Source organism: Mustela erminea, chromosome X (assembly GCF_009829155.1).
Source record: "Mustela erminea isolate mMusErm1 chromosome X, mMusErm1.Pri, whole genome shotgun sequence".
NCBI classification, from domain to species: Eukaryota; Metazoa; Chordata; class Mammalia; order Carnivora; family Mustelidae; genus Mustela; species Mustela erminea.
In genome coordinates, this window is record NC_045635.1 from 96,541,022 (window position 1) to 96,567,649 (window position 26,628).

Here is a 26,628-nt window from a genome sequence, read left to right on the forward strand (position 1 = left end):
GAGAACCTCCCCTAGATGAAAAAGAGTTTCAGCAGCTGCTTGGGTTAAGTCCCATCCTGAGCTGGACTAGCCAGACCATCGGCTCCAGTGGTCATAGCCATTAACCCGGGAAATGAATGAGGGAGAAAACCTCCCCCACTCAACAAGCGTCAGACTCCATTCATTCAGTCCTTTCAAGAGGTATTCCAGATCTGACACATAAAAGAAGCAAACAAAGAGGAGAGGAGTAACTCAGGAGAAAGAGGGAGGCCTGTACAGGATCTCTCGACAGAAATAGAACTGAAGGTTAAGGACACATTCATGGACCATTTTTGCCTCATCTACTAAGGAGTACTGAGGCCATGCGTTATTGCAGAAGATGTCCTCTCTTCTTTAAATCTTGCAATCCTGGGCCCCTGGGTGGCTCAGTTGTTAAGCGTCTGCCTTCAGCTCGGGTCATGATCCCAGGGTCTTGGGATCGAGCCCTGCATCGGGCTCCCTGCTCAGTGGGAAGCCTGCTTCTCCCTCTCCCACTCCCCCTGCTTGTGTTCCCTCTCTCGCTGTCTCTCTCTGTCAAGTAGATAATTAAAATCTTAAAAAATCAGTCAATCAATCTTGCAATCCAAATTGGCTCCAGTGGGTTAAGAGACACCCCAAGGGGGAATTCTTGGGGCGTGAAGAAGAAAAACCCATTACCATAATCCAAGCCCTTCTGACCCCCTCTCCCGCACAGTGTCCTGCTCAGGGTAATGTCAAGGGTTCCTAGCATTCAAAGTGACCAGAAGTGTCCCTCAAAAAGTAGTTATGATCACGGAACTGTCCTACTGAAGGGGTGTGGAAGTCTCTTCGCTTCCCTGTTGTTTTTCCCAGGACATAATAGTGACAGTAGATGGATCAAGAGTGCTTACGAAGATCCTAAGAATTTGCGGGGGGGCAGGGGGGAATACCTAATTTACAATTTAAGTAGTCAGTAGGAGACATTGACCAAGAATAGTAAAGATGTAGGGGCACCTGGCTGACTTCGCCCTCTTCCTCTGCCTCCCCCACCCCCACAGTTTGTTCTCCCCCTCTCTTTCTCGAATAAATAAAATCTTTTTAAAAATTGAAAAATATTGAAAAGAATAGTAAAGATGGAAATCCATCATGGTCTAAGCCACATTCCAACACATGTAGTCTTTATAGCCAACTTCCCCAGGAAACATCCCTGGTTGGGATTTAAATCAATCAGGCACTGGTTTCAGGCAGCTCTGAACCAAGTTCTCGCGGCTGGAAGTGGCTAGACCAGAGGCCAGGAGCTAGGGCGCTGAAGTGAGCTAATTCTTAATGACCTGAGCAGAGGCAAAACGGGAGCAAATCAGCCCCAGCTCTGAATGGTCCTGACTTGGGGCTGAGAAAGGAACTGGAGTATACAGACCTTCCCTTTCTTAATGTCAAAACACAACAGTGTTTGGAGGTTTGCAGGTCAAGCTGGTCCCCACCCTAAGGCGACATCAGAGCCTGGGCAAGGCTGGGAGCAGCCAGACAGCAGGTGGTCTTGAGGGGACAATGCAGGTGTGGGCAGGGGTGACTTCAGTTCTCCCTCGAAACACATCCGTAGTCATGAAGATGTTTTCTTTTCAAAAGTAATGGAGCAAGGATTGCATTAGTCAATGAAAAAAACATCAGCCAATGTATTTTCACAGTCCATTGTTTACTAACCAAATAGCTGAGCTTACCCATGGGCCTCGGGAGCTCCTTAGACAACTGTTTGGGTTTTTTTTTTTTAATAAAGATTTTATTTTATTTATTTGTTAGAGTGAGAGAGAGAGAGAGAGAGAGAGCACAGGCAGGCAGAGTGGCAGGCAGAGGGAGAAGCAGACTCCCCACGGAGCAGGGAGCCCGATGCAGGACTTGATCCCAGGACACTGGGATCATGACCTGAGCCAAAGGCAGATGCTTAACCGACTAAGCCACCCAGGCGTCCCTCAGTCCAGTTTTATATAGACTGTTCACAGCTACTAGTGTGACAGTGCTGTACAAGATCCAAACTGTCCCCTCCTAATGCCAGGATATTCATCCCTCACTGGAATCATTAAATAGCGAGTGGGGAACATTTCTGTATCTGTGGATATGGGGCTAACAGGATATTTATTTCATTAACCTCAGGGACAGTGACTTAAATAAGCAGAGGGGCTGATCAGTATCTTTGGCCACTGAATCCCAGCAAACTACAGTGTGAAGTCATGAAATGGTCACAGTGGATGACATCACAAAGGGCTTGCAGGGTATAAAGCCCAGAGCATCTCTAGGTCCGGACTTATTTCTCTCACGGGTGTGTGGTGGCTGGAAGGGTTTCTGTTATAGGGCTAGTAAAAGACTGGTATATTTTCCTCTTTTTCATGCAGAATCTTTACTTAGAGAAGTTGATTTGTATCCGTGGCAGGGGTAATTAAAAATCCTTTCTTTCCTTTTCAGGTCACAGTTTTAGAAGAAAACCAAAGAGTGTGATCTACAGTGCGAGCTGTGGACCCCAGAGTTCAAGGTTAGACCAGGAGCAGACGGTGCCCTCACACTTCTGATAGGTAAGTAAGTTGGCTCAGTTGTATTCCGATGCTGTGCTGTCCTTCTGCACATATGCTCCTTTGTCAAAGTCGGCCTCTCACTGAAATTCCTCTGTTCATATCTGGTTATCACCATGTCCATGTACCCTCAGTCTCTCTAACGGTTCGTTATGATGATCGTGAGAGATCATGGGCCTAGGAGACTGGAACTATTAACCCATCTGGTAAATTCCAAACTCAAAGCCCAGAAGAGGCCGTGATTCGACCAGAGCTGATTTCATGCATCTGATAGGCCTGGAAAGTAAATTGTACCTTGTGTTTTATCCCCTTGATATTTACAAGCATGACTTTCTGAAAAAAATGCTTTAATCCAGTTTGTCCTGATGCCATGGACGTCTTGGAGGAATCAGGTGTACATCAGACTTTAGTTAATATTATAGCTCGGTTTTTAGTGCTCAAGGTTGGGTAAAGAGAGGCAGTTTTCTTTCAGTAACTTGAGGCCTTCTAAAGGTGTCAGAGTAGCCTGATCATACTTGAATTAACCTTAGAAGTAGGGAAGATTTGAGGTGATCCTGTTTGTCTCCCTGGACTGCTGAGGAAAAGAGCTTCTGTCATCTTCTATGGGATCAAAAGGATGAAGTTGAAACTTCCCCTGTGAAATGTAGTCTGCTGGAGCATGAACTCGCTTGTCACTTCTTTCTAAGACGAAAGCTACCCTTGTGAATGCCAATTCTATGTTCTTCTTTTGGTCTGTGACACAGGGCAGGCTCACAGTAATAGCGAGAGAGGAGTAGCTTATGATGATGATATATTCTGTGATTTTAACAGTAACACACATGTAGGTGATTTAGAATGTTATACAAGTTTTTAAAAGATTGATTTGTTTGAGAGAGCGAGTCAGCAAGAGAGCACAAGGAGGGGGAAGGGGCAGGGGGAGAAGCAGACTCCCCGCTGAGCCCCCCATGAAGGGCTCCATCCCAGGACCCCGGGATCACAACCTCAGCCAAAGGCAGACGCTTAATCCACTGAGTTGCCCAGGTCCCCCTCGTTCTACAAGTCTGATCAAGGAGTCCTAAGAGACTGTTTTCTAATGGTGGTACAGGTTTGTCACCTCCTACGGACCATACCCTGGGCAGTCTCTCCTGCTGACATGGTGAGCGGTCAGGGTTCCACAGACCCCGGCTTCATGTACTGTGTGTCAGTTCCTAAGCTCTGTGAACCCGCAGCTGGAGCAGGGGGAGAGGAGAGCACGTGGGGAGGGGGGAGGCAGGACCCCAATCCCCCCGTGAGCTCCTCAACCTGCCAGCTCTGATTTCGAACAAATCTCTTTACTTCTTCAGGTTTTAATCTTCAACTAATATGTGGGGCAGTTAAATGAAAAGTTCTTTTTTTTTTTTTTAAGATTTTATTTATTTATTTGACAGACAGAGATCACAAGTAGGCAGAGAAACAGGCACAGAGAGGAAGGGAAGTAGGCTCCCTGCTGAGCAGAGAGCCCGATGCGGGGCTCTATCCCAGGACCCTGGGACCATGACCTGAGCCAAAGGCAGAGGCTTTAACCCACTGAGCCACCCAGGCGCCCCTAAATGAAAAGTTCTTAATAATTCATTGCCAAGGACCTTTCCAGGACACTGATATAAACTGTGGAAATTAATTTTAAAGTACATGCATGTTGGGCATCTTTAATGGGACTTTTGGTCATCTGTATATTTCCTTTGGAAAAATGTCTATTGAGGTCAATAGTCTATTTGTTTAAGTAGATTGTTCATTTTCTTTTTCCTGTGTTGAGTTATGTAAGTTTTTTTTATACATTTTGGATATTAACCCCTTATTGGCTATATTATTTGTAAATATCTTCTCCCATTCAGTAGGTTGCGTCTTGGTTTTGTTGATGGCTTCCTTTTCTGTGTAGAAGCTTTTTATTTTGGTGAAGCAGTCACTAATCATGAGGGAAATGCAAATCAAAACCACCAGGAGATATCTCATGCCTGTCTGAGTAGCTAAAATCAAAAAGACAACAAATCGTAAGTGTTAGCAAGGATGTAGAGAAAAGGGGAAAGAAACCCTTGTACATTGTTGGAGGGAATGTATGTTGGTACAACCACTATGGAAAATAGTGTAGAGGTTCCTCAAAAAATTAAACATAGAAATACCATATGATCCAGTCATTCCACTACCATTCAACTACTGGGTATTTACCCAAGGAGAATGAAAACCCTAATTCCAAAGGATATATGCACCCCTATGTTTGTTGCAGCTTTATTTAGAGTAGCCAAAATATGGAAGCAACCTAAGTGTCCCTCAGTAGATTAATAGATAAGGAATATGTGGTATCTGTGTGTGCGTGTGCGTGTGCGCACACACACACACACACACACACACACACACACACACTGGAATATTACTCAGCCATAAAAAAAGAATGAAAGCTTGCTGTTTGCAATAACTTGGCTGGACCTAGAAGGTATTATGCTAAGTGAAATAAGTCAGGGAAAGACAAATATCATATGATTTCACTTCTATGTGGAACCAAAAAACCCGCAAATAATTAAAAAATAGACTCTTCTTTAAAAAAATATTTTATTTATTTGAGAGAGAGACAGTGAGGGGAGAGCATGAGCGAGAAGAAGGTCAGAGGGAGAAGCAGACTCCCCGTGGAGCTGGGAGCCCGATGCGGGACTCGATCCCGGGACTCCAGGATCATGACCTGAGCTGAAGGCAGTCGCTTAACCAACTGAGCCACCCAGGCGCCCCAAAAAATAGACTCTTAAATACAGAGAACAAACAGGCAGTTGCCAGAGGGGAGGTGGATGATAGGATAGGCAAAATAGAAAAAAAGGGGATAAAAAGACACAGGCTTCCAGTTTCTAAATGGGTCATAGAGATGAAAAGTACAGCATAGGGCCACTTGGGTGGCTCCATCAGTTAAGTGTCTGCCTTCTGCTCAGGTCATGGTCATGGTCTCAGGGTCCTGTAACCAAGCCCCACGTTAGGCTACCTGCCTGCTTCTCCCTCTTCCTTCGCCCCTCCCCCCACTAGTGTGTTCTCTCTCTCACTCTGCTCTCTGTCAAATAAAGAAAATCTTTAGGGGCCCCTGGGTGGCTCAGTCATTAAGTGTCTGCCTTTGGCTCAGGTCATGATCCTGGGGTCCTGGGATGGAGCCCTGCATCAGGCTCCTTGCTCAGCAGGAAGCCTGCCTCTCCTCCCACTCCCCCTGCTTGTGTTTCCTCTCTTACTGTCTCTCTCCCTGTCAAATAAATAAATAAAATCTTTCCAAAAAAATAAAATAAAAATCTTTTAAAAAAGGTACAGCATAGAAAATGTAGTTAATAATATTGTATTAATGTTGTATAGTGACAGTGACTATACTTATGGTAAGCACTGAGTAATGTATAGGGTTGTATAATGAATATGTTGTACACCTGAGACTAATATAACATCATATGTCAATTATACTTCAATAAAAAAATTGAAATACACATGTACACATACATAGACAAATTTGCAGTTATTTCAGGAACTTTAAAGAAACCTTTGGGTTTTTTTTGTTTTTTTGTTTTTTTGTTTTTTTTTTTTGTAGCATGGTAGGGAAACTGTAAACAAGTAAAATATTTGTTAAATGGCAAGTGCTTAAAGAAATACATGATACAGGGGCACCTGGGTGGCTCAGTCCTGGGATGGAGCCCGGCATCAGGTTCTCTGCTTAGTGGAGAGCCTGCTTCCCCCTCCTCCTCTGCCTTACTCTCTGCCTACTTGTGATCTCTCTCTTTGTCAAATAAATAAATAAGATCTTTATTTATTTGACAGACAGAGATCACAAGCAGGCAGAGGCAGGCAGAGAGAGAGGAGGAAGCAGGGAGCCTAATCCCATCCAGGCTCCATCCCAGGACTCTGGGATCATGACGTGAGCAGAAGACAGAGGCTTTAAACCACTGAGCCACCCAGGTGCCCCAATAAATGAAATCTTAAAAAAAAAAAAAAAGAAATATATGATACAATCTTACCAACCACGAAATACGAAGCTTTAATACAAAGCTTTATGATTAGAAATTATAAATAATAAATTAAATAAAAATTTGAATAAATTTTGGTATATATGTTCATGTAATAACATCATCAAATCAACATAAGGAACATATTCACTGTCCCCTGAAACAGCCCTCTGTCATCCTCCCCTTACACAGCCCTGTCCCTACTATCGCCTAAAAGCCGTTGATCTGTATACCATGATACAAAATTTTAAATTTTCTGGAGTTTTATATAAATGAAATGGTAGAGTGTGCACTCTTGTTTTTCTTGGCCTTTGAAACTCAGAATAGTTATTGTGAGTGGTGTTCCATTGTATAGACATGTTCATAGACAGTGGGACTATTTCTAGCTTTGGGCCATTATAAATAAAGCTAGGTGCCTATGTGTGTGGGTCTTGGCATGAACTTTCATTTCGTATACCTTCATTTCTTTTGAGGTGTAATTTACCTATTGTAAAATTCACTTTCAACGTGTACACAATTATACAAGTTTTGACAAAAGTATTCAGTCATGTAGAATATTACTGTGACTCCAGAAAGTCTTCTCAGGTTCCTTTGTAGTCTGTGATCTCATTCTATTTCCTAACCTTGGCAACCGCTGATCTAATTTCTGTCCATACAGCTCTGTCTTTTTTTTAAGTCATATACATGGAATCGTAGATCAATAATCCTTTTGTTTCTGGCTCCTTCTACATAGCACAGTACTTTCAAGATTTATCCATTGTGTATCCTCATCAATGGTTCATTCATTTTTATTATTGAGTATTTCTTCGTATGGATATATTCTATTTACCTACTATTCACCTGTTGCTAGACATTCGAATTGTTTCCAGGATTTGGGGTTTCTGAAAAGCCTTATGGGAGAACTTTAGATCTTCATGTGGGTTCGAGTTCCAGTCTAGAACCCTTTTATTTCAACCTAAAGGAGTTCATCATGCACTTCTTGCAGGACATACTTAATGGTAATGAACTCCCTTCAGCTTTTATGTATCTGAATTTCTCATTCCATTTCATGTAGCGTTTTTGCCGTGATTTTGTCCTGTTCTTTCATTTGGGACATACTGTGTCTTCAGTTTGTCTGTTTCTATGTATCAGGAAAATCCGCGACATTTCCTGATCTTGAAGGTAATAGCCTTGCCAAGTAGAGGTCCTGCGGTGCCCTAGAGTGCAGTGTCCTCTACTCACCAGAACCAGGCGCTCCCGGGGTGTCGGCTGTGTGTGTGGTATGTGCCCGGTTTTGTGGCGAAGCTGTACTGCATTCCTTCAGGTTTCACTTCCTTTCAATAGGGGGTTCTTTGTAGAATTGCAAGCTAGTAACCTCATTCTCTCTGCCATGGTCTCTAAGGTCACTCTTCTGGATAACAACAAAATGGTATATCTCTCCTCCTTTCCCTGCTTGGAGTGACCTAACTTGGTTTCCTTGAAGTATTTAATTTAAAAATTTTAGGACGTGCCGGTGGTTCAGTCAGTTAAGCAACTGACTCTTGATTTTGGCTCAGGTCATGCTCTTGGGGTCTTGAGATCAAGCCCTGCGTCCAGCTCCATGCCTAAGATTCTCTCTCCCTCCATCTCTCCCCCTGCTTGCATTCTAAATGAATAAATACATAAATAAATAAAATCTTTAAAAAATTGTGATAGTACTATTTCATGTAGACTTGCTGTAATTTGAATTTGCCTTTTCTTCCCATGTGAATGACTTATATAATTGTTGTTGAACAAATGCCAGATTGATTACTATGTTAATGTTATTTAAATCTAGATTCCTAAATCTAGTTATGAAAGTATAACTACAGTTAGGTTCTTTTTAAAAAAAATTTTTTTTTAATTTTTAAAAATATACTCGACATTGCCTGTCTCTCTGCCCGCCTCTCTGTCTACTTGTGATCTCTGTCTGTCAAACAAAAAAAAATTTTTTTTAAATCTTTAAAAATAAATAAATAAATAAAAAGAGAGCCTTAGAATCAGCTTAATTTGGGGCTGGCATTGTCACTGGGTACCGTAGGAAAGAAGCAAATGATGATGAGCTCTCACAGCTTTTCTGTAAGATTTTTTCAGGAATCTCTATACCCAAAGTGGGGCACAAACTCACAACCCTGAGACCAAGAGTCACATGGTCTACTGACTCAGCCAGACACCCCTATCTGTCACAGCTCTTATTTTTTATTTCACTTTTTATTCTTTAAAATATTTTATTTATTTTTTTGACAGAGAAAGAGATCACAAGTAGGCAGAGAAGCAGGCAGAGAGAGAGAGGGAAGCAGGCTCCCTGCTGAGCAGAGAGCCCGATGCAGAGCTCGATCCCAGGACCCTGAGATCATGACCTGAGCCAAAGGCAGAGGGTTAACCCACTGAGCCACCCAGGCTTCCCATCACAGCTTTTTTTTTTTTTTTAAAGATTTTATTTATTTATTTGACACAGAAAGAGAGATCACAAGTTGGGGGGGGCGGGGAAGCAGGCTCCCCGCTGAGCAGGCACCCCCCCAGCACTGAAAAATAATTTTAAGAAAACTAAATTTCAGCGCTTGGTGATTTATTCTCATCACCAATGTTTAAAATTAAAATGAAAGTATGTATGTTCTTCCAGTGGCTCCCTGCATGGCTTCTCTTGTTCTGAGTTATTTAAAGTGGCAAGATAAAGTAATTACAGGAAGTCTTAAGAAGTCTCAGCTTTGTTATTAAAGGCTGTGGCTTCAAGTAAGTCACTTACTCTCCTCAGATTTTCATTTCTCCTTCATTAACAGGAGAGAATAAGATTAGTGAATTAATAAGGCCCCTCCCAGTTTACATGTTTCAGATTTGTGTGATTCTATTTTTTTTTTTTAAGATTTTATTTAGGGGCACCTAGGTGGCTTAGTCAGTTAAGCATCTGCCTTTGGCTCAGGTCATGATTCAAGGGTCCTGGGATCAAGCCCTGCATCAGGCTCCATGCCTGCTTCTCCCTCTCCCACTCCCTCTGCTCGTGTTCTCTCTCTCTCTCTCTCTCTCAAATAAATAAATAAAATTTATTTTACTTTTATTTTTTAATTTTATTTATTTTTTTAGAGAAATTTGTCAGATTTTATTTATTTGTCAGAGAAAGAGCACAAGAAGGGGGAGCAACAGGCAGAGGGATAAGTGGGCTCTCTGCCAAGCAAGAAGCCCAGTGTGGTACTCAATCCCCGGACCCTGGCTGGGATCATGACCCAGGCCAGAGGCAGATGCCCAACCGGCTGAGCCACGAGGGCATCCCTGTGACTCTAACTTTATGTGTGGTTACACACTGTTAAACCAATTTAAATTACAAGCAGAACGATTGAGCGCCTTTCTGAAAATATACAAATGAACCATTTACATAAAAAAGGAAATTGTGGACAGTGTGCTTACATAGGCACCAAGCATGGGAGGAGGGAAAAAAAACCACTTGGAGAAGATAGCTTCAAGGAGGGGAGATTAGAGTGTGGATTCAGAGAAATCTTAACATGGATAATAGCCAAGTTAAACGATCTCACACTGGAGGTCCTCCGATCTTCTGGGAAGGCTGTCATCTGCCCATGAAGGCTCTTAGGTGGGTTTGAAATTTAAATGGACTGGAAAAGTTTTGGATCAGACCTTATGGGACATTTTCCAGGACTCAAGTAAGGATGGCTAAAACAATTAAAACAGTAAAGATGTCCGTGATAAATCATGCAGAACTTCTCTTTTCCACAAGTGAAAATGAGCTAGTTTGCTTTTGGTTGGAGACCTTTTTCTTCATTCCTTCCACTACACCCACTACCACCAGCAATACTAGCCACACCCCCACATGAGTCCTTAATTGTGAAAATAATCATGACTGTGGATCTGAAATGTAATGCTGTATTTCATACATAATAGTGTTTGACACTATATGATTAAGTGTACATTTATGCTGGTGATCATTGCAGGTAAATGAAGAATTCAGAGCCCGGAAAGAAGTTTAAACCAAGATGCAAAATAAGAAAAAAAAGATCAATCAACCTGGAACAGAATGCTGGCAACAGGGAACCCAGGTAACAAAACTAGACCATACTGTGTCATGTCACGGCGAGTTCTATGGCAGGAAATTATTTTGTTAGATGGAAGGAATATGGGACCAGAAGCAGACTTCCTAGCGAATTAACATTTTCATCTACATAACTCTTCAGGTTTGATTTCCTAAGACAGTGAACCATATTCATATGTAGAAGAGACTCGGGCACCAGTGTCTTAAACTGCACTGAACTCCTCGGCTGGCTGAGAACAGTCTTCAGGTCAGCTTATGTTTGGAGGGAATATCCAGAACCTGAAGATTGCATCTTAACAGAGGAAATGCTCACTAGCTGATTGTTTTTTAAATTTGTCTTTTTGCCATTCTACTAAAAACTTATGTTGAAAGTTGCCACTGAACTCCAAATGGCCCAATCTAGCAGCCTTTTCCCAGATTCATTCTGTTTCATTGTAATATTTTATAATTTTCCACAATATTTATTTTTCTGATCCTCTTTCCCTTTTCACATCTCTGAAAAGTCAGTTACTCTCTCTTTTTTCACCCCTGAGGATTTATCCTCAGCTCATGACAGATGACATGCATTCATGAGGAGGTAGCCTCATGGAAAGGGAGCTGGGGGGCTCCTGGGGGGCACAGTCAGTTAAGCGTCCAGCTCTTGGTTTTCAGCTCAGGTTGTGATCTCATGGGTTGCGAGATCAAGTCCCGCATGGGGCTACACGCTTGGTGGGGGCTCTGCTTGAGATTCTCTCCCTCTGCTGTTCCTCAAATAAATAAATAAATCTGTAAAAACAAAGGAAAGAAAGAAAGAAAGGAAGGAAGGAAGGAAGGAAAGAAGGGAGCTGAATTAGGTATGTGAGGAACTGCAGTCAAGTCCTAATCATGTTTTGCACTAATGGCACGAACATTGTTCAGTCCCTTAAATCTTGACAGTCTCAGTTTCTGCATCCACAAGAAGTGAAATGAAACTTCCCCTACACATGGTACAAAGTTATAATGAGGATCAAAAGAGATAATAGGTGTAAAAACTCTGATAAGCTTATTACTATGCAAATGGCTATAACTGACATTGTTAGAAGACAGCTGTGGGACAGACTGTTTAAAGCTAATGGCTCCCAAGGGGAACAAACCAAGACCTTATAGGAATCATCCCTATTTTGAGACCTTATATTAATTATCCATATTCGAACCAACTAGTCTAACAGACTCAAGCTGTGGAGATTGATTCCTCTTTATATTTGCTTATCATGAAACCTAATTTTGCATCATTTGGGGGTACTGTTTCACAGAGCTTTTGATGGGGGTGCCAACTCTTCTAACATTAGTGTTAGCAGATGCAGTCATTGTGTAGAGCTTAAAATGCTGGTCAAATGTCCATAGAAGTCTTTTGCCTTATACTGTTAAGTCCTTGAATGGTAATAAGTATCAAAAAGCATGATAAAATGCTTTTATCACCTTGAATGTGTAAGAAAACAAATGTCTACTGTTATGAATTATTTGCTACATATTTGATTGCCAGCACTTAGACATTGGATTCTTTATGTTATAGAAGCATGGTCCTTCAGGTTGCCCTTAAATTTCAGGAGCTTTTCCACCACATTTACAGGCAGATAGAGGGCCATGCCCACCACCATCTCTACCCACGCCATCTCTACCCTGAGGAGTTGTTCCTCCTTCTCCAGCTTCTATACCTAGAATAAGTGGTAAACCATCATCGCCACGATCACCTATGATGGAAGACCTCCTCCAAAATCACCATTGGCTGTGTCTTATGGAATAAAGCAGAAATAAATGACCAACCTAAGTCCTGTGCATTTATTCTCGGGGTGCATGACTTGATTCTCCTTTGTAAGAATCAACTCAAAGGGAAAACTTTGACTGTAGAATGTTCTCAGAATGTTCTCGAGCATCTTCTGGCCATCAGTGGTCATTAATGCAGGAAAACCGCATACCTGTGGGTAAGTATTATATAATGCTAGAAAATAACACTGCTAACTCTTGATTTCCTTCATGGGTTCATCATCTTATGTTTCTCTATCAGACAGTATCTTTTTTTTTTTAAAGATTTTATTTATTTATTTATTTGACAGACAGATCACAAGCAGGCAGAGAGGCAGGCAGAGAGAGAGAGAGGAGGAAGCAGGCTCCCCATGGAGCAGAGAGCTTGATGCAGGGCTTGATCCCAAGACCCTGGGATCATGACCTGAGCCAAAGGCAGAGGCTTAACCAACTAAACCACCCAGGTGCCCCTGTCAGACAGTATCTTAATGGGAAACTCCATAGAGTCAACTCCAAAGAGATATAAAATTCATATAGCAAAGAAAGAATCCATAAAGTCGTATAAGGATAAACGTAGTTGTTTCCTAAGGTTGTCATGATAAATGCTTACAAATTGGATGGCTTCTAAAAACACCATCTTTTCTGTCAATTCTAAGGGCCAAGAGTCCAAAATCAAGGTGTTGGCTGGGCCACACACCGTCCGGAGGCTCTGGGAGACAATCTCCTCCTTGCCTCTTCCAGTTTCTGGAGCCTGTTAGCGTTCCTTGGCTTGTGGCTGCATCTCTCTCTGCTCCATGTTCACATGGCCATCCCCTTTGTGTCTGTTTGTAAACTCCTCCTCCCTCTCTTATGAAGATATATGTGGTTGAATTTTGAGCCCACTTGGATAATCCATGATAAGACACTATGCTTTTTAATTTTAATTTAATTTAATGTAATTTTTAAAAAAAGATTTTATTTATTTGACAGACAGAGATCACAAGTAGGCAGAGAGTCAGGCAGAGAGACAGGGGGAAGCAGGCTTCCCACTGAGCAGAAAGCCCGATGAGGGGCTCAATCCCAGGACCCTGGGATCATGACCTGAGCTGAAGGCAGAGGCTTTAACCCACTGAGCCACCCAGGTGCTCCTTATTTTTATTTTAATTCCAGTATGGTTAACATACAGTATTATATTAGTTTCAGGTACACAGTATAGTGATTTGCCACTATATTGTATATTACAAAATGAGTGTTCTCTTGATCCCTGTCACCTATTTCATTCATCATCCCACCCACCTCCCCTGAATGGGAAGAAATCAGAGAGGGAGACAAATCAGAGTGAGAGACTCTGGACTCCGGGAAACAAACTGAGGGTTACAGAAGGGAGGGGGGTGGGAGGATGGGGTAACCGGGTGATGGGTATTAAGGAGGGCACCATGTTGTGATAAGCACATGTTATATGCAACTAATGAATCATTGGACACTACATCAGAAACTAACGATGCACTATATGTTGGCTAATTGAACATAGTAAAAACAAACAACATGTGTTTGCTAAAATGTACTTTAAATATTTGGTCACAATGTACAATCTCCCCGGCACTGTATGACACTTGCCATTTGCCTCAATACCCCAGAAATTGACCTAAAGACTGAAAATGAACTCCTCCAACTAAAGGTCTTGAGAAGAAGCCAAACAGAAGAAGGTAGGAAGTGCAGAGACATAGTTTGGGAGAGAAATGGACAATGGCCGCTATGGTGAGGAGGGAGCCATGTTCACAGAGAAGGATGAAAGAGACTAACACATGGGGAGATTGAATCTCCCTAGCAATTAGCTTAGAAAGTAAGTGGGTCCAAATTTTATGACTTCCAGCAACTGGTGGGGCTTAAAGCTTCAGTTTTACAAAAAATTGGCAGGAAACAATGGCTTTGAATGACACATTGGGCCAGGTGGATTTACCAGATATATTCAGAACATCCCATTCTCCAACACCTGTTGTCTCTTCTGTTTTTGACTTTATAAAGCCATTCTGACAGGTGTGAGGTGACATCTCATTGTAGTTTTGATTTGCATTTCCCTGATGATGAGACATGTTGAACATTTTTCATGTTTTTATTGGCCATCTGGTTGTCGTCTTTGGAGAAATGTCTGTTCATGTCTTCTGCCCATTTTTAATGGAATAACTTTTGAGGGAGTGTTGAGTTGTACAAGTTCTTTATATATTTTGGATACTTATCCTTTAATGGACATGACATTTGCAAATATCTTCTCACAGTCTGTAGGTTGCCTTTTAGTTTTATTGATTGTTTCCTTTGCTGTGCAGAAGCTTTTTTATTTTGATGTAGTCCCAACAGCTTGTTTTTGCTTTTGTTTCCCTTGTCCCAGGAGATATATCTAGAAAAATGTTGCTACAGCTGATGTCAGATACATTACTGCCTGTGTTCTCTTCTAGGATTTCCAGTATTAGCCACAGCAATCAGACACACACACACACACACACACACACACACACACACACAAGCATCCAAATCGGTAAGGGAGAAGTAAAACTTCCACTATTTGCAGATGACATGATACTAGATATGGAAAACCCTAAGACTCCACAGAAAGACTACTAGAACTGATAAATCAGTAAGGTCTCAGGATACAAAATCAATATACAGAAATCCACTGCATTTCCACACACTAATAATGAAGTAACAAAAGTGAAATTAAGAAAACAATGTCATTTACAATTGCACAAAAAAGAATAAAATATTTAGGAATAAACTTGACCAAGGAGACGAAAGACCTGTACTCTGAAAACTACAAAACACTGATGAGAGAAATGGAAGATGACACAAACACATAATATGGAAAATGAACACAAAATGGAAAGATAGCCCATGCTCATATAAGTTGGAAAAACAAGTATTGTTAGAATATCCACACTACTTGAAGCAATCTGCATATTTAATGCAATCTCCATCAAATTATCAATAGCATTTTTCATAGAACTAGAACAAATAACCCTAAAATTTCTGTGGGACCACCAGAAACCCCAAATACCCAAAGCAGTCTTGAAAAAATGGAAAGAAGCAGGAGGCATCACAATACCAATTTCAAAACATACTCCAAAGCTGAAGTAATCAACACAGTATGGTACTCCCACAAAATAGACACATAGATCAATGGAACAAAATAGAGAGCCCAGAAATAAACCCATGATTATATGATCAGTTAATCTATGCCAAAGGAGATAAGCATACACAATGGGAAAAAGATAGTCTCTTCAATAAATGGTTTTGGGAAAACTGGACAGCTACATGCAAAAGAGTGAAACTGGACCACTTTTTTATACCAGACACAAAAATAAATTCAAAATAGATTAAAGGCATAAGTGTGAGACCTGAAACCATAAAAACTGTAGAAGGGAGCACAGGCAGTAATGTATCTGACATTTCCAGTGCTATGTTGAATAAAAATGGTGAGAGTGGACATCCTTGCCTTGTTCCTTACCTTAGGGGAAAAGTTCCCACTTTTTCACCAGTGAATATATTAGCTGGGGCTATTTCATAGATGGCCTTTATTATGTTGAGGTGTGTTCCATCTCAGCCTACTCTGCTGAAGATTTTTATCATAAATGGGTGTTGTACTCTGTCAAGTGCTTTTTCTGCATCAATTGAAATAATATGGTTTTTTCCTTTCTGTTTATTTATTTATTTTTGAGAGAGAATATGTGCAAGTGGGGAGGGGCAGAGGGAGAAAGAGAATCTCTATCAGGTTCCACACACAGTGCAGATGCTGGGCTTGATCTTAGGACCCTGTGATCATGACCTCAGTCAAAATGAGGAGCTGGATACCTAACTGACTGAGCCACCCAGGCGCCGCCATAATTTCCCTTTTTAATGTCATGTGTCATGTTGATTGATTTGTGAATATCGAACCACACTTGCATCCCAGAAATAAATCCCACTTGATTTCAGAGACTGATTTTTTTAATGGATTTGTTGGATTCAGTCTGTCAATATTTTGTTGAGGATTTGTGCATCTGTGTTCACCAGGGATACTGGCATGTAATTTTCTTTTTCTTTTTTTTTTTTTTTGTACTGTCTTTATTTGGGTTTTGGTATCTGGGTCATGCTGGCCTCCTAGAATGAATGTGTAAGCTTTCCTTCCTCTTCTATTTTCAGAATAGTTTGAGAAGAATAGGTATTAAGTCTTCTTTAAATGTCTGGCAGTGATGTAGTTTTGGAATCCTGGTGAATAAGAAAGAATTCTTGAGATGTCTTCAGAACAAAAACGTGGTTTTAAGTGAAAACATGGGGATAGGACCCAGAGACAGAAAGAGCTGCTGCCCCAGGATCCTAAGGAGCAACTGATCATAGAGTTTGGGGTTGGGGGAAGTAAAGATTCAAAAGTTTCCAAAGGACTTTTTTCTTTCTTTTTTTTTTTTTCTTAACTGAAGCCATTCTCTATTGCTTTTTAAAAAAAAAAATTTATTTATTTTATTTTATTCTTTTCAGTGTTCTAGAATTCATTGTTTATGCACCACACCCAGTGCTCCATGCAACACATGCCTCCTTAATACCCACCACCAGGCTCACCCAATCTCCCACTCCCCTCTCCTCCAAAAACCTCAGTTTGTTTCTCAGAGTCCACAGTCTCTCATGGTTCCTCTCCCTCTCCGATTGCCCCCAGCTCACTTCTCCTCTCCATCTCCCCATGTCCTCCATGCTATTTGTTATGCTCCACAAATAAGTGAAACCATATGATAATTGACTCTCCCTGCTTGACTTATTTCACTCAGCATAATCTCTTCCAGTCCTGTCCATGTTGCTACGAAAGTTGGGTATTCATCCTTTCTGATGGAGGCATAATACTCTATAGTGTATATGGACCACATCTTCCTTATCCATTTGTCCATTGAAGGGCATCTTGGCTCTTTCCACAGTTTGGCGACTGTGGCCATTGCTGCTATGAACATTGGGGTACAGATGGCCCTTCTTTTCACTACATCTGTATCTTTGGGATAAATACCCAGTAGTGCAATTTCAGGATCATAGGGTAGCTCTATTTTTAATTTCTTAAGGGATCTCCACACTGTTCTCCAAAAGAGGCTGCACCAACTTGCATTCCCACCAACAGTGTAAGAGGGTTCCCCTTTCTCCACATCCTCTCCAACATTTGTTGTTTACTGTCTTGTTGATTTTGGCCATACTAACTGGTGTAAGGTGGAATCTCAATGTGTGTGTGTGTGTGTTTAAAGATTGTATTTATTCATTTGACAGACAGAGATCACAAGTAGGCAGAGAGGCAGGCAAAGAGAGAGAAAGGGAGGCAGGCTCCTTGCTGAGCAGACAGCCTGACTTGGGGCTCGATCCCAGGACCCTGAGATCATGACTTGAACCGAAGGCAGAGGCTTCAACCCGCTGAGCCACCCAGGTGCCCCCCCTCCTTTTAAAAAGTTTTTATTTATTTATTTGACAGACAGAGACCACAAGTAGGCAGAGAGGCAGAGAGAGAGGGCAAAGTAGGCTCCCTGCTGAGCAGAGGCTTAACCCACTGAGTTACCCAGGTGCCCCTAAAGATTGATTTTTATGTATGTATTTCTTTATTTATTTGAGAGAGAGAGAGGGGCTGGTGGTGCAGAGGGAGAATCAAAGAGAGTCAGAGAATCTCATGTGCCCAGTGTGCTGTCCCACAAGGGGTTCAATCCCACAACCCTGAGATCATGACCTGAGCTGATACCAAGAGTTGGATGCTTAACTGATTGAGCCACACTGGTGCCCCTTCAATGTGGTTTTGATTTGAATCTCCCTGATGGCTAGTGATGATGAACATTTTTTTATGTGTCTGTTAGCCATTTGTATGTCTTCTTTGGAGAAGTGTCTGTTCATGTCTTCTGCCCATTTTTTGACATGATTATCTGTTTTGTGTGTGTTGAATTTGAGGAGTTCTTTATAGATCTTGGATATCAGCCCTTAGTCTGTAGTGTCATTTGTGAATATCTTCTCCCATTCTCTGTGTTGCCTCTCTGTTTTGTTGACTGTTTCCTTTGCTGTGCAGAAGCTTTTGATCTTGATGAGGTCCCAAAAGTTCATTTTAGCTTTTGTTTCCTTTGCCTTTGGAGACATATCTTTCATATGCTGAAGAAAACTCACAGGAAACCCGAGGCCTTGCTATTGTCAAGCTAAGGTTGTTTTCCCCACTAGTACAGCATTAACATTAAGACAGTTTGTAGCTTCCTGGAGGAATGTTATACTCTGCCTGCCTCAAGTCTTTGTCAGTGGGCTGCAGGTTACAGAGACATTTAATTTTATGTCCATTTCCTTCTGCCTTTGTTTCCCACATCAGTAGAATTTACCTATGGAGCCGTCTGGTCCTGGGGTTTTGTTTTTTGGGAGTTTTCGAATATCGATTCAATTTCCTTGCAGATAATTGGTTTGTTCAAATTTTCTATTTCTTCTTGATTCAGTTTTGGAGGTTGTATGTCTCTAGAAGTTTATGTTTTTCCAAGATTGTCAGTTTGTTGGCATACAATTTTTCATAACTGTCTCCTATAATCCTTTGTGTTTCTGTGGTGTTCTTTCTCCTTTTTCTGATTTGTTTGGGTTCTCTCTCTCTCTCTTGTCTGGCTTAAGGATTATCAATTTTCTTGATCTTTTCAAAGAACCAGCTCCTGGTTTTGATGAGGGAGCAGGAGGCTGGCTGAGGACAAAGCAAAAGCTGGCGCCTTGCACCCCCTCTTCACCCACTCTCCTCCATATGTGTAGCATTCCTCAGGCACCCCTGACCGCCATAAAACAATAAATAGTTAACTTGCAGGGATCGCAATCCTGCAGAACAGGAATCTCCCTTGCTCTACAGATGTCCTAGAGACCTAAACAGGGAGGTTACCTTATCAATAGCACAAATTTCCAGAGGCAAATAACTCTCGGTTCCTGAAGCCCTAATGTCTCCCTCCCACCATAAACTGGAGGAGACTGAGGTAGAAGGGAATGTGAATGATAGCCGGATCATAATACCCCACCAAGAATCCCCCAATTATCTTGATGTTAGTGCCTGACCTAAAGACGACACTGATCAAGCCATAAGGGCAAGGACTCCCCCCGGCACCTTGTAGGCCCTCCCTAACATGTGAAAACTCTGTTGAAATCTCCCATCCCTTCACCACCTCCCCCCCAGCCGTGGGGTATATAACATGCCTACCCTCACAACCTGGGGCAGCAGCTCTTCCTGCCCACGGGTCCTGTCCCCGTGCTTTAATAAACCACCATTTTGCACCAACGACGTCTTAAGAATTCTTTCTTTAGTCATCGGCTCCGAACCTCCTCACCCCACCGAACCTGACTTAGGTTCTGGGACTTCATCATTTTTGGCGAGCCAGCCAGGAGATTTGTGAGTCTTTACATTTGGACTCTGAGCTTCGGTGCAAAATTGGTGAGTACTTTCTCTCCTTTTCCTGTACTCTCATTCCAGGGCTTTTTCAAGGAGTATGGTCTTATTGGAACACTTGCATGTCAATTGCTCAGGCTGTAATCCTCTAGCCCGTGGCTACTCCACAGGGAGGAGAGCGTCTGCCTTTTGGCTGTAAGTTAGTACCCTGGCCGGAATGGCAATAAGACCCAGAAACTTGATGGCCTCACTCTATTCCTGTTCTTATAGAAAGTTGTCTCTCTTGGGCACGGGACAACCACCTAAGTCACCAGGACGGCTGCCAATCTTAAGACTCCCGTGTGAGGTTTCCTCCTGATTGATCTAATGTGATCCCCTCCACATCCCTGGTCTAGCTACTTCTGGCCGCGGGACCTCCACTGGGAGCCGGCCGAAACCAGTACCCGATTGAATTAAAACGCAGCCCGGACCGTTTCCTAGGGAAGTTGGCTGCAAGGACCACATGTGTTGGAATGTCGCATAGACCATGATGGATTTCAATCTTTACTGTTTCTCGTCAGTCTCCTGCAAACCGCCTAAAGCTATGAAATTGGGTAATTTCCCCTTGCCAAACTTTTCTAGTATTTCCATGGGTTAATATGGCAAAACAGTATGCAGTCTTCAGGACAGACAATGGCATGGCACAATTTCCTAGTCCATTCACCAGGCACCCATCTGTAGCCTGGGATGCGATGGGGAAGTGGAGGGACGCCGGCACCCCTCTAGGGCCTTTTAAGGCATGATGGTGATCAATAGCGTATCTTGATGGACGCCTCAGGTCGTTTTTGACACCTAAAACCTCTGACATACCCTGTGTGGGACGCCACCCAGGAGTTAGGGGATTTGGTAATGGACCTTCATTACTTTTCTGGAAGCATGGCCTCAGTAGGCTTCTTCAGTTCCCAAGGACTCTACCTTGGGGTGCCTTTTAACCCACTGGAAATAATTTGGATTGCAAAACTTAGGAAAGGACTGAGCTCCTGTAACACTGCATGGCCTCAGTGGGATCTATCAGTTAGATCTCCTCTGCAGGAAACAGGGCAAATGGACCTAGGATACCTTCAGGGCTCATACCTAGGCCTTCATTGCTCTGCACCAGGACCCCAGACTAAGGGGCTTTTGCGGAATGTGTTTGCCCAAATGAGTCAGCTGTAAACTTTCTCCTGACATATTGGATGGTAATTACGTAAATAAGCCTTCTTCTAGTAAACCCAGGTTGCTGGGCCATCCCTAGCAAAGGGGATTCTGGCTTTATTTCTCTGTTTCTCCTAATAGATGTGGGGGCTTCTCCCTCACTCACTTCCCGTGTTAATGGCTATAACTGGAGCCAACTGGGGTTGGTCTAACTCGAGACAGAGACCATAAGGAATATTCCCAAGCAGCTGCCGAAACTCTCTTTGTTTCGGGGAAGTTTCCCTGTGTTCTCTGGCCTGACTTGGACTGCCTAACCCCTGCCCCCCTTGCTGGTGGGAAAGCATGGTGTCTGCTCCTCTGTTGGGGCTTATGAGCTCTAAAACCGGGAATCTTTTCTCTGCCTCCTGGCAGCACTTTGTTTCCTCTGTTTTCCCCTTCTGTTTCTGCACCAACGTGTGTGCAGCCTGCATGACTAGCCTCTAGATCATGCACCACAGATCCTTCTCTCTTCACTGTCAAGGAGCAAGAAGAGCACCCCCTGGACCTAACACCCCCCACTCCAGATCTTCCCACGCATGTCTCAGGTAAACATTCAAAGTGGAGTGGGTCCAGGTGGAAAGTAAATCAGTATTGGAACTAAGTTAAGTTTGTTGGTTTAATTAAGATAAGACCTGTCTTTTAAGTTATCAGCAGTAAATGTGAAACTTCGAGGTTTACTGAAGGTCAAATAAGCTTGTGTTATTTATTAAAATTTGTTAGCAAAGAAATGACTAAACTGATGGTTAATTGTCTGTCTCAAATTTCTAATGGGTAATTGCTGAAGTAGCTTTCAAAGTTTTTGGTAACCTGAAAGTTTTAAAGTTTTGCTTGGATGACAAATGGAATTAAATTGTGGACATCTATATCTTAACCAAACAGGATAAAATGCTAAGTCGTTAATTACTGGATGTAGGGTTGGGCTTTTGACTTCATTCTGCAAAGAAACTAAGAGTATTTAAATCTGCTGGTAAACTTTTTTTCCACTTAACTGATTCATAAATTGCCACCTGAAGAATTCTGTTGTAACAGTTCACAATTGGTTAATAACTAAAGGTGTTTCTAAGAATACAAAGTTCTGCTTAGTGTAACTAAGACTGATGGAAATAAAGGGAAACTGTATGTAGGAAAGTAGGAGATATGTAAGAAAGATTTAAGGAATGGGAATACATTTTGTTGAAGGTAAAGGAAGGTAATTTTGTCCTAAATGAGATGGTTGTTTGGAAGGAAATGGCTTGGGACAAAACCTGAATGCAAAGGAAAGTTGTAGAAGGTCTGTGAAGGGAAATCTTCAGAAAAGGAATTTTAGCTATGGTCAAGAATGGACTAAGATTGAAATGAATGGGTTTTAAAGGTACATTGGTACAAGACTGAAATTGTCTCTGTTCAAAAGGACAATGTTTTCTTAGATCAATTGATCAGCTGTTAAGAAAATGTAAATGGTTTTCTCTTTGCCAGCCCAGAAAACCCAGTTTCTATGTTTTGTTTATCAGGTGTTTAACATCCCTAATTATACTTAGGCATGTGCTTTAAAACTTTCTAAGATTTTAGCAAATGTTGACAAGATTTAAATTGTAAATCTCTTTAACTCAGGCTTTTCCTTGGTATGCGAAGTTGCTCATGAAGTACTACTGAACCAATGATAAACCTTGGGTTACATTTGGGAAAATGCTATAACTATTCTAGAGATTCTACGCACTTCCTAAAGTTTTAACGTTTTGAGAGATCATCGCTTGATACTGTAATTATGGAAATGTTATGTATTACAGAAATAACCTGATTTCCTTGCAGCTAAATTGTAAACTCCCGTGTCTCTTTAGCTCTAACCATATCCATTCTGAGTTTTTGTCATTTAAAATTGTTTTAATTCTCTTGTAAAATGAGTTTTATCTCCAAGGAGATTCCTATAAAGGACTTTCAGGACAAATACAGATATTTGATATACTTGAAAATCCTAAAACTGAAATGGGTAAGAATTTCCAAAACTAACTAAAGGTGCATTCACCAGAATTAGTAACATGGGACTAAATGAACTAAAAGATTACAGTGTTGTGTCTCTTAATGTTTTGTCTTACTTTAAACATTGCTGGTTCTCTCTAATGTTTGCTCTTCCAGACTAGGGATACTTTTCCTTAAGTTATCTGTAACTTACAGAGATGTAAAAGTGCTCATTTGTAAACGTGCTCAAAGCATTCACCTTTTCTCTCTATCTGAACCCTCTGAAACCAAAAGATCTCAGTAAGTATTCTTTCTTCCATGGCAATCAGTCATTTGCCTAAGTTCAATAAGAATCTGTTCTCCTTGTAACAGGACACCATTGGAAACTGGTTATTTTACCAAGGCTTTGACTGCGATGTCATATTTGAAAAGACTCAGATATGACCAGACAGTTTAAAGGAACTAAGGTTGACTTTATGAAACCTGGAGCCATAAAGCCCCTTGGGACTGTTGGCCTGATACCTTGCTTACAGAGTTCCCAGCAGCCCCACCAGGTGAGTAAAGAATGTCACTCCTTGGTAGGTGCAGTCTCGGGAAGAGGAATTCGCCCAAAGGTATTGCAGGCATGCCTCATGGCAAGTACAGGGCTTGGCTTCTGGCCCGGAGAGGCTACTAAAAGTTCAACCTAGAGATTCCTTATACAAAGTTCCAGCAAAGCAGATTCTAAAAGATCTATTGATCACACTCACTGTTCTTGCTGAGCTTATGTAAATAATAGGCCAAGTTTGTTAAAACTGGACTTGTTTCACAAGTGAATTAGTCCTGATTTGGCTATCTCTGTAAATGAGGGTTATTTTAGAGAGAAAAATTATGTTTTAGTAACACGCCTTTATGGATGTTAAATTCTAGATTTGATTGTCTTTAAATGTTTGTTTACCTAAGCTAAACAATTTGAGGTAAACTTCAGAGAAGTTGCACAATAGCTTCTTTAGTCGCTCTTATTATTTTGTGGGGATATTAGCAGAACCCCGTGGCACATGATTAAACAACTGAAAAAATGGGATTGATTCCCCTACAACTTAACTAACACCTTATGTGTGGCTGGGATAATGAAATTACCTAAAAGCCAACCTATCACACTCCATAGGATTAACTATGGACTTGTGGAGATAATGGATGACCCCACTTTATGAGTGGATTGAATGATGCATGGGGGACTCCCCTTATCTCTTGACAAATTTTCTCACTTGCCAGTGATCCTCTGTAATCAGGATATTGTTAAGCCTGGACCACTCAAAGGTCTTCTTATTGGTTTCATCCCTTAGTCATATTTATCCTAGAGGCCACCTCTGTTGAGTTGCAATTGCAAACAGATGCTTTAGCTAAGCATAGAGCAGTCCTCCTCATAAAAAGAGCCTTAAAGCTCACTACGGGACAGTCCCTGACTGTAATGACTTCACATCAGGTCCAGATTTGTCTTAGAAGCCAAAGGCCACCAATGGATGATGGAGGCCGACTTATTAAATACTGGGCTACACTAACAGATATGCCAGAAATAATAATTAAAACTTGTCAAACTTTAAACCTAGTTACCTGTATGCCTGAACCTGATCACTGTACTTCTTTCTCTATAGAGCAAAAATGTTCTTTTTATTTTTATTGATCTTGCTTATTCTATATGGCCAGATTTAAGATGCCCCTGTTAAAAATACGAATGACAGTTGGTTTTCTGATGACAGTAGTTTTCGTAGAAAAAATAAGATAAGCTAGGTAAGCCATAGTGCTCACTAACACTTTGCAATTGCCAAAGCCTAAGAATTAACATTTATACTGACTCCAAATATGCTTTCCTGGTTCCACATGCCCATGGAGCTATTTGGAAGGAAAGGGGATTGCTATCAAGCCATTACTCCCCGATCAAATATGGGCCTAAGTTACAAAACCCTCCTTATCGCTATACTAAGGATGGTATATATCAAATCTGGGATGTGCATCTGTGGCTCACGCCCACGATTGGACGGCTCAGTCAAAAGGCAGTTTTATGCTGGGAACAAAAGAATCATACGAGTGGTACTTGGGCAAATAACACACGATATCTGGGATGGCTATCACTAGAAATGTGTTCCCAAGTAATAGTACTCCAGGCTACTGACTGGTTTGCTACTGACTGGGCAAGGCGACCTGGCATCAGATGACCAGCTCCAAACAGAACCCACTGGATATGTGGAACCAACCTGTGGCCCTGGCTTCCTCCAGGGTGGATAGGTCACTGTACTTTAGGATTTGCCTGGATTCATGGGCGCATTACTAAAACCATTACAACTCCAGCTAATCTCTCCAATTTAAAACAAAGATGGAAGCGATCTGTTTTTAAATGGTATGATTACTTAGCATCCATTTTTGTTCCATCTGCGGGACTAGAGGATGTCATGTGGCATGTAGAAGCCCTTAATAAATATACTACAAAGGCACTCAATGATTCACTAAATGGCATCTCCCTCCTTAATACTGAAGTCTCACAAATACGCAAGGCAGTCCTACAAAATAGGATGGCCTTAGATGTCCTGACAGCAGCCCAGGGTGGCACATGTGCAGTTATCAAGACAGAATGTTGCGTATACATCCCAGACTATCGCAAAAATGTCACAGGAATAATAAAGGATATGAACACCCAGATTAAGGCCCTACAAACTCCTTTTTTCTCTTTTAGTGATTGGTTAAGTTGCTGGCTTGGAGGAGGGCTATGGCCAAATCTCCTTTTCGGGCTTCTCATTCTTATCGCCTTATTAATCTTAATATGTTGCTTTGTTCCATGTTTCTCTACTTGGTGCCGAGACTCCATTGCTACAATGACTACACCACGGCAGACGATCCTTGTCGCACGCGAGGACGCCTCTTCACTGTCAGCGCTGCATTCAGCTGCCTCCGCCTTTTGTAACTCCCTTATGCGTTCCTACCCTGATCAATATTGACCCGAGTAGGCAGGGACAGCTCTACGCCCCTATTCAGCAGGAAGAAGTTATAGAAGATGAGACCTTCCACCTTCAACCACCTTAAAGATTTAAGGGTCAAAATTGTTCAGGGGGGAATGATGAGGGAGCAGGAGGCTGGCTGAGGACAAAGCAAAAGCTGGCGCCTTGCACCCCCTCTTCACCCACTCTCCTCCATATGTGTAGCATTCCTCAGGCACCCCTGACCGCCATAAAACGATAAATAGTTAACTTGCAGGGATCGCAATCCTGCAGAACAGGAATCTCCCTTGCTCTACAGATGTCCTAGAGACCTAAACAGGGAGGTTACCTTATCAATAGCACAAATTTCCAGAGGCAAATAACTCTCGGTTCCTGAAGCCCTAATGTCTCCCTCCCACCATAAACTGGAGGAGACTGAGGTAGAAGGGAATGTGAATGATAGCCGGATCATAATACCCCACCAAGAATCCCCCAATTATCTTGATGTTAGTGCCTGACCTAAAGACGACATTGATCAAGCCATAAGGGCAAGGACTCCCCCCGGCACCTTGTAGGTCCTCCCTAACATGTGAAAACTCTGTTGAAATCTCCCATCCCTTCACCACCTCCCCCCCAGCCGTGGGGTATATAACATGCCTACCCTCACAACCCGGGGCAGCAGCTCTTCCTGCCCACGGGTCCTGTCCCCGTGCTTTAATAAACCACCATTTTGCACCAACGACATCTTAAGAATTCTTTCTTTAGTCGTCGGCTCCGAACCTCCTCACCCCACCGAACCTGACTTAGGTTCTGGGACTTCATCAGTTTCATCTGTCCATTCTATTGCTTTTTTCAGTTTCTCTTT

General features: G+C 42.0%; 1 long non-coding RNA gene across 1 annotated transcript; it reads left to right on the plus strand.

The window, feature by feature from the left end:
• The first annotated feature begins 2,251 nt into the window (after positions 1 to 2,251).
• Positions 2,252 to 12,322, plus strand: LOC116583380. The gene is made up of 4 exons (XR_004282704.1): positions 2,252 to 2,338; positions 2,434 to 2,540; positions 10,450 to 10,554; positions 12,136 to 12,322. It is a non-coding gene; the product is annotated as an uncharacterized LOC116583380 (long non-coding RNA).
• The last annotated feature ends 14,306 nt before the right edge of the window (positions 12,323 to 26,628 follow it).